Source organism: Gymnoscopelus microlampas, assembly GCF_963454915.1.
Source record: "Gymnoscopelus microlampas genome assembly, chromosome: 9".
NCBI lineage: Eukaryota > Metazoa > Chordata > Actinopteri > Myctophiformes > Myctophidae > Gymnoscopelus > Gymnoscopelus microlampas.
In genome coordinates, this window is record NC_139946.1 from 34,991,674 (window position 1) to 35,000,633 (window position 8,960).

Genomic DNA, 8,960 nt, shown 5'->3' on the forward strand with positions numbered 1-8,960 from the left:
TTTTCCATTTATCAGGGCCATTGAACACCCTTTACGTCTGTGTGTTGATAAAAAAAAAATTTGAACCAATGAAAAGTATTAAAAAGTGCTTCTGACAAAACCAGCTCCATTGGATCCTCAAACTTTCTGCTAAACCAGCTAACTCCAGCAAAGGGGGGTGGAGTTAGCTGGTTTAGCAGACTCCAGGCTCCACACCCTTTTGACCTCAAACCTCATAGTGAGCTTGGAGGTCCATTCAGCTGTTCTTATCAATGATGAACAAAACCTCCTAACTTTTTTTTTTGTTTTCATTTCCTGAAACATTTACATTTTGGAGTTAGCTGGTTGCTGCCGGACAGCAGAGATATAATACTAGGAAGGGATAACCGAGTGAGAAGTGCTACAATACAAGTAAAGGAGAAGACCTATACACGACCAGTGGCTAAACCTATTCCAATGCCCCAACTACTCCCAGATATAGAGGACACATTTGATAAAATCAGAGCCAATAGGAGCACATTTACACGCTAAATTTGGAGCCGGCGATGTTGCGGAGGTGGCCCCCTACAGGGACCTCCCCTAATATGAATATATGGACGATAATGAAACGGCTATGCTCTAGGGTCGTCCTTATATGGCGAGTACAATCTACCACTATATAAGGCTGAGTCGATATCGGATAAGTGAGTTCAGAGATATTTCAGTTCAGTAAGAATAATATTGTAACTAATAAGGAAGGAGTTGATCCAATCTAACCACAGGTAACTGGCCTTACAAACCATCTACCTAACCAGCACCACCTGACTCATCTATTACTCGAGCCCCCACATAGACTCTCAGCAAAGACTCGCACGAGGATACCGTTCTGATCGGCGCTTCTGGGCATTCTGCTACCAGCTCTCCTCCCACTCGAACAGTCAGTACAAAAACTAGCCCCCTACAGAGTGGTGCACAATACCTGTAAATTATCTATCAATAAATATTAGAGACAGAGTGACATGGTTATGGCAGTCGTTCAGGTCAGGCTGATCTGTAATACAGGAAGCCTCTCACACCTGCAGTCCTGCACTAATCAAACAAATCAAGCTAGAGTCAGTTCAGCTGTTGAGGTTGGAGACCACAGACAGTACAGAACAGAAGCACAGAACACAGAGGAAAAGAGTTGAGATCTAGAAGAATATAATAAATACAAGCCACAGAGAAGCAACTAAGCCGTATACTGACACTTTACCTTTTCATTCCTGGAAAAGGAACTGTAACTGAGTGGTAAAATCATTACCTTAGTGTTAAAGGTGGATGTTTGTATGATGCAATTGTCCTATTTTGATTTTTGTCATTTGATTTAACTGGAACAGAACTAAGCTTGAATTTAAAGGTGACAACTGAAGATTCAAGGTAGAAGGGTGCACCCAGATAGATACAGTGAACTTGAAAATTGAAGTGGCCAAGCAATTACTACAGTGTTGGTACCAACTATTTGTATTTCCATATTGTTGTTTACATGTTTGTGTGTTTTATGTTATTGTTTTTCAATTTAAGAGCCCGCAATCATTTAACCCCTTTGTGTCCGAGCCTCACTTACTGTAAGCGTTCCCCATAGCTCTAGCAGTCGAACTACATGACTAGCCCAGCTTATAATATAGTGCCTTAGGTGCTACAAGATACAATTAGAAGTGTCACTCACCCACTTGTGGCACAAGTCAGCATTACACTTTATTTTTACGCTCTTTAAAAAGATTATAGGGGAATCAAATTAAAAACCTTTGAAGATGGGGATTTACATTCTGGCAAAGGCTAATTGCAGATCAAATCTCTCTGGAGGAAAATAAAAATGCGTAGGCACTGTATGAGGGTGCGAAATTAACACAAATATGTTTAAATATAACAAACAATATAAGCACACTGCTGAATTCTTTTTTCACAAGGACGTGATACAAAGATGTAGGCTACAGTACTTTTCCAAATAAAACCACTTTACAAGTCCACTAGAATCCAATTACTGGGAGAGGAAATTGGAGATATGGGTTCACACAGAGGCAGGTGATAGAGGGGATATAGCGGTCCCACAAAGCGCCATGGAGTCTCTCAAGGCAGGGTTGTTTTTATGTCTTAGTAATGCACCTCCCCCCCACACACACACACACACACTCACTCCACCCCATGTGTGCCGGAGTTAATGATGTTTTCAGTCAGTACTTGCGTATGGTAAAGCTTACATTAATCAGGCTGCAAGCAATATTTTTGGACAGCTCCTGAGTCATACACTCTACAACCCTTTCATTTCATTCCACACGTCTCCACAGTAGGGTGAAGTGTCATCGATGCACCTTGAATCATTAGAAAGAACTTGACTTTACTATTAACCACTAGGCAAGCCCTTCATCATGCGACAGTGTCATACATTCTGAACATTTTCAATCCATAATGACATTCCCACTCCAGGTTGAAAGTGGTTAAAGCGCTCAGGTTGTATGGCCTTGGGAGAAAAGTGTGTAATTTGCCATATGAATCATGAACAGTTTGTTTTGTAGTCTACTTCCTCAATGTGTTGTAGTAAATTATGCCCTCAAGCACTGCTTTATGCACAATTTAGTGTGTGTTTATTCAAATGAAGGTGTTGACAGGGCAAAAGCTGTAACAATTTGATGATCGGTTGCACAAAACTTTTTTCGGTTGATCCCAAGGTAATTTTTGACGTAGGATCCATTTATGCGAGTATTAAGTATATGCTGGACAATTTTGACGATTTTTTTTGGTGTTTCCACTAGATGGCGCTGTTCCGCAACCTATGAGCCAACATTTCTGGCTCAAACACAGAGAGATCGAGGAGATCACGTGATCACAAGATTTACTCCTCCATCCACTTCCTGGTTAGCATATTTGGGGAAAGGCTGTATCTTGCTTTCCTTTTTCCCCCCTGCATTTTTAACGAGACAGCCTATAACAGGGGGGGGTCGCAATGACATTTTCTTTTTTTTTCGCGGAAGCACAGTGAAAGCCCCCATGATTACCAACCATCAGGGGATCGATCATGCTCGAGATAAATATTCTGTGACTACTTGAAAAGGCAGGAAATTCAAAAAATCGCTGACAGTGGCTGGACGCAGCCAGAAATAAGTCTGGCAGTGAAAGAGTACCGAAGTCCTGACGTCACTCCCGCTACACCTGGGTCAGTGTTTTTGACACCCTACGTTTGCCAAATCGGCATCATGGTCGAAAACTCACACAAATCGGTACACATTATCTCTGGGGTCAGGTGATCAAGACGTATACAGTAAGTGGTTTCTCAGATCCCATTCAAAGTGGCTATGACTGACTTCCAAAGTTTGCGGACCCTGGACCCTTTCTCAGGTTATGTGTCTTGTAGAACCCATTTATGCTTAAGACATGTTAACGTTTTGCATATTTAATGAGTCAATTTGCATATTTGATCAAATTAATGGAAATAATTCTATAATACATAGATGTGGAAAATGTCCAAATTGCTGCTGTCACGGCTCAGTCACGCTATCACGGCGGACCACCTACACACTGACAGGACCAATTACAATACCCTGCATGCACTCAGTCAAGCAAATGACACATTAGAGAAATGCACAAGCAGTCCTAGAATATCTATTAGACCTATAGGACGGGTCTATTGGGAGCAAATATTGCCATCATCAGCAACATCAACAGCAGCATTTACTGGCCATTTGGTCATTTTGTACTAATCCTTGTGATGAGTAATAATGTGGGCCCTGTGTGAAAGCTTCTTGTGACCCTATGATTGGCTACATGTAAACAAACAGAAGTCAGATAAGTACAAAAAGATACACCGACAAATAATGTAAGGACAAGTGCTGGTAACGATGTGCAAGCCCACACACACACACACACACACACACACACACACACACACACACACACACACACACACACACACACACACACACACACACACACACACACACACACACACACACACAGGTCTTCTCTTACACACCTGCCAATCTGTAGTTATGTAAAAGTTCTGCTCTTATACAATGCCAAAATGGTAATTACTGTATGTCACAGCAATGTCAGCTGTGTGACATAATTAAATAACGGCAGGTGGACAATAGGTTAAAAGCCACATTTCGGTTTAAATCAAGCCTTGGACAATTGATCTATCCCAGACGGGTGTGTCCTTGCCTTGGGCAAATCTTAAATGTCTAACTGGCCATGGTACCAACAACATCAACTTAGCCCCAGACAACACAGGCTGTGTTCACTGCAGAGTAAAAAGAAATATATCTTTTACCGTTGATTTGTAAATGTTCCCTAAAGATTTCACATAAAATGAGGCAACAGAACACACAGTGCACAGTTATCTGATTTTCACAACTATTTAAAAATAAAACATAAACTATTTCAGTTCACAGGCCCCAGTTCAACAGTTTTGGAATGCAGAAAGAGTTATCTGACCCCTGTGTTTACAAACAGGATGCCTCATTAAAACTGGAAGCAAATCTTGACATAACAGGAATCAATGGCCCAGTACAACCAATTATAATAACAAAACACAAAGGCAGGATAATTGGCCTGCTTGAAAAAAGTGAGAAAGTAGAAACTACAGACAGAATTGTTGTTTCAGTTGACAGGACAAAGAGTTCCTAGAGAAAAATAACTAAGTAATAAAAAGAACCTACAGAGCCAATAATTACTGACCCCAAGCAAACAGCAAAACAGCCTTGACTGAAGGGTGCCACCGGAACGGCCAACTTTTGCAGGCTGTAGTAGTACTTGCAACATTGCATGTTTAAATGCAGCTCGTCATTATTTTTCAGGATTGTATACAATCCAAATTAAATGGGAATACCATAAAGACCATATTCAAAATAATAATATACATTTTTAATTAGCTACTCACCAACAGCTCCACATCACCAATGTCTTCCACTCCTCAACTGCTGCTGATGCAAGAAAAGTATTGGGGGAAAATGAAGAGGAGAACTGAAAAGTCATCTAGATGCTACAGTGTGTGTTTCACTGCCTGAATCCTATCAGCAGTGGACTTCTTGATCAGAAGTTGTAACAGAAAAGTCCCATATGGCTTAGAGAGCTTAGGAGCTTTATCTGGAGTCACCAGTGTATACTGCATAGGGTTACAGAAACCACCGCACCGCTTCCTCGTGGGTCTCTGGGCATGACTGGCTATTTCTGGGTAGAGTATCAAAATACTGAACGAACCAATAACAGCATCACTCACTCAAATGCCAGGGATGTGCCTGTGTGTGTGTGCGTGTGTGTGTGCGTGCGTGTGTGTGTGTGTGTGTGTGTGTGTGTGTGTGTGTATGTGTGTGTGTGTGTGTGTGTGTGTGTGCGTGTGGCGTGCCCGCTTGCGTGCACTGCAGTGATTTGTTTTGGGGGCAAGAGCCAACTGGCATTCTGACCCCTGTTGCGTCACAGTACTGTTGCCACTTGCCAGTCTGGTAAATTGTCACCATGGCTTTGAAATCCCTTTGTCCTTTTTAGAATGATACTAGACATCCATTGCCAAGACGGGTCGAGAGAGACAGAGAGAGAGAGAGAGAGAGAGAGAGAGAGAGAGGGGGTGCGTGCAAGAGCATAGGCACTAACCTCTACCTCTAATTGTGTCAAAGACTCACTGTTTGTATGTGTCACTGCATGCACACAGAGCAGGGATTCTATTCCACACCACTTCTAATCTACAGCAGTGGTCTGCTGGAAGTGAGCCCATTGCTCATCTCAACCCTCACAGTATGAAAGTTTGTAACACAGCAATCCAATTATACTACAGAGTTCAAGTAATCCAATGGATTATGTGATTTATAGATTACTGATTATCTTGTATGGAGCCCTTTTCAACCCGTCTGTGACGTCAAATGAAATCCTCTGAGCTGTGTTTCATAGTGTTTTGCCTCGTTTCCACAATGAAAAGTGAAAATCCAATGAAACGGAATTCAATCGCTGCATCTTAATCCCATGATATTGTTAGATTGTGAGAGTTGACTCAATATTAGTTAACATTTGTTTCTCTCTCAAACCTGCACATCAGAGTCTGGGATCCAATCTGTGATGTCTCGAAGAGAATATTGGAGACTATATGCAGGCACATATGTGTATGAGCCTCTAAATTCTGCATTTAAAGCAATTAAAACAAGTAAACTGGAAAGAGTGACCAAAGATGAGTCATGCAATCACTGCCATCACAGTTACAGTTCAGATAAACAATGTCATTTAGAACAGGGGTTCTCAACCTTTTCAGGCCGCGACCCCCAAAATAATGATATTATTTCCCGCGACCCCCCGCGTGCACGCGCGCGGTCCCGTTCGCACGCGCGAAGGTTATTTAATTATAATAGGTTATTTGATAATTGTTTATTATCAAAACATTTTTGCAAAAAGTGGGTAAATTGAGTAAATTAACTGATAAAACATGAATTAATGATAACATAAAAAAATATTTTGTAAAAAAAAAAAAAAAAACTTTTTTTTTTTTTTTTTTTTTCAAATTCACCCCAAAAATCTGGCGACCTCCCCAAATTATTTGGCGACCCCCCTGGGGGTCGCGACCCCCAGGTTGAGAACCACTGATTTAGAAAGAACAATTTACTGTACTCCCAGCTGGGCTGACCGATACTGCCATCCTTGGAGCCTCACACCTGCTAGTGGGGCTAAAGACTTAAAAAAGGAAAATATTAGTGCCAAAATGTGTGTGTGGGTGTGGTATATTGTAGGCTGTATTCACTGAGGAATCAATACATTTAGTTGACAAAAGCTTTAAAGTTAACTTTATTATTTTAATAATGTAATATATATATTTTATTATGGAGCCAGGGGGTCACCAAAATCAGTATGGGTGCTCCTTTTGGGATCCTGAAAGTGCACAGAAAATTTCATGGAAATCCAGCTGGTAGTTTTCAAGATGATTGAGATCAAAGTGCTGCATAGACCTTTCTTAAAGTAGCGGGGTTAAAAATAAAACAAAACAAACAAGCAAGCCAAATCTTTTACCTTGGCATGACAAGGCTACATAATTGGCTGTAAAAACCTGTAGCAACATCCCCCAACAACAGATGTTCAATTTTAGAAAGACCTTAAAACAAATGTTCAGAATTTCAATGAAAGTTATTATTATTTTAATGGCTGTTATTTTCCACCACAGCTGCTGCTGTTGAGCAGGCAGAGCCTAAGACCCTCCTATTTATACTCTTCTAGGAAGGTCTACAAAACTGCTGGGAAGTTGAACAGCATGAACCTAGCATTGTTTTGTTTGTTCCAACATGTTAAGTTATTTGATGAGACAATGGAAAGGTTTTAGTTCCTACACCTTTTTTAGATGTAGGAATGAATTTGAATACATAGGATCCAGGTATTTTAGTGGTTCTCTTTTTTGCCTGCAGTATATTTCTATGTTTTTGAAACAGTTCTTGTTGAGTTTGTGAAGATCTCAGAAATGCACAAATGTCACCGCGCAGCATTTGGAGACTACACCACACTGATTCACAGATCAGCACTTCGGTTCAAATGTTCCACTTGCCTGGGACTAGTCTACAAGTGCAATCTCCATAGTTGCGTGGCTGTAAAAAGGTTTTCAGGGTTTAATGTCCAGAGAGCCAAAAAGTCTTGAAGCAAGTCATTAGACAATCATGTTTCACCATGCCTTCTGATATACAGTACATTGTTATTAAGTAATATCTTTAATCCCTACCCCTTTATGGATAAAATATTGTTAAATCCCCCTTTTAATGCAAAATAAGACTCCCTTTTCACAAATCTTATGCCACTGATTTTGGGGCCCATTCCTGGCATGCATCTATATTGAGGCTCCCAATGTAGGTCACGGCTGTCATGTGAGGGAACTCTCTGGAGACCACAGGATCAACACCCTGGCCTGCAGTAGAATAGTGACACATGAATGGATGGAATGGAACATATTATGTTAAACCCTCCATGGGCAGGACTTGGTCATCTATGATAAACCAGAAAGGTATAGTGAGGATAGGATGTGACCATCCAGTGCTGACGGTATAGTGAATGGCAGCATCTACAGATGGTACAGTCAAGTGTATGTCCAACAGGGAAAACAGCCAATCTGCAAGCTCACAATGCATTGCGTAGTGACATGTTGTGAGCTTGAAGATAATGTTTTGAAAATAGCTGATATATATATATAGGGTTAAAGTGGTTAAACTCCCTGAGGGGGTTCCAGGGGGTCCCCACCAACTTTATTTAACACATTTTGCTGGGGACCCCCTGGAACCGCCTCAGGGACCTCTGGGGGTCCCCGGACCCCACTTTGATGTGCTATTCCTTCACAGCAGACACCAAACAATCGACAATTAGGAATTCAAAAAGTAGAGCAACTTGCTCTCAGAAAACCACCAGTGTTATCATAAAATAGATAATTTAAATATGCTTTAGATTATAATAACAATGTCAAGTAAACTCTACTTGTTATCAAGGAGGGCACACTATGTACTGGACCATTCCTTATAACCCCACATTTTGGTTTTATTGTAGCATTTATTTCATTAGTTTTCAGTTATTGTGTCCTGTGATTGGAAAGCTAGCTTGGCTTTGAAAGGTGTGCAAGAAGCCAGCTACTTAGGCTGAAGTCATTATAAGGCCACTGAAAAAGAGCCTCGTGAATGTAATGAGAATTTCTACATTGGCATTTTGAAGTGTGTAATGACCGGAGCACCATCCCTCCAATACAGCTTTATGATGATATTTATGGTGGTGACTTTGAGTCATTGTTAAGCATAGCAGAGTACTGTTCACCAGGAAAACAATTATAATATATATATTAATAGGAATGAAGGGTAGCTGTGTTGAGTATACTGCAGCTGAAGAGAGCTTATGAGAATACAAAAAACATGCACTCATACATACATAATGAGAAATTATGTTCAGCAGCCACAATGTCTAAAGCAGTCGTTCTCAACCTTTCCTGGATCATAGGGCCCACTTGAAAATCATAAAAGTGTTTGCCG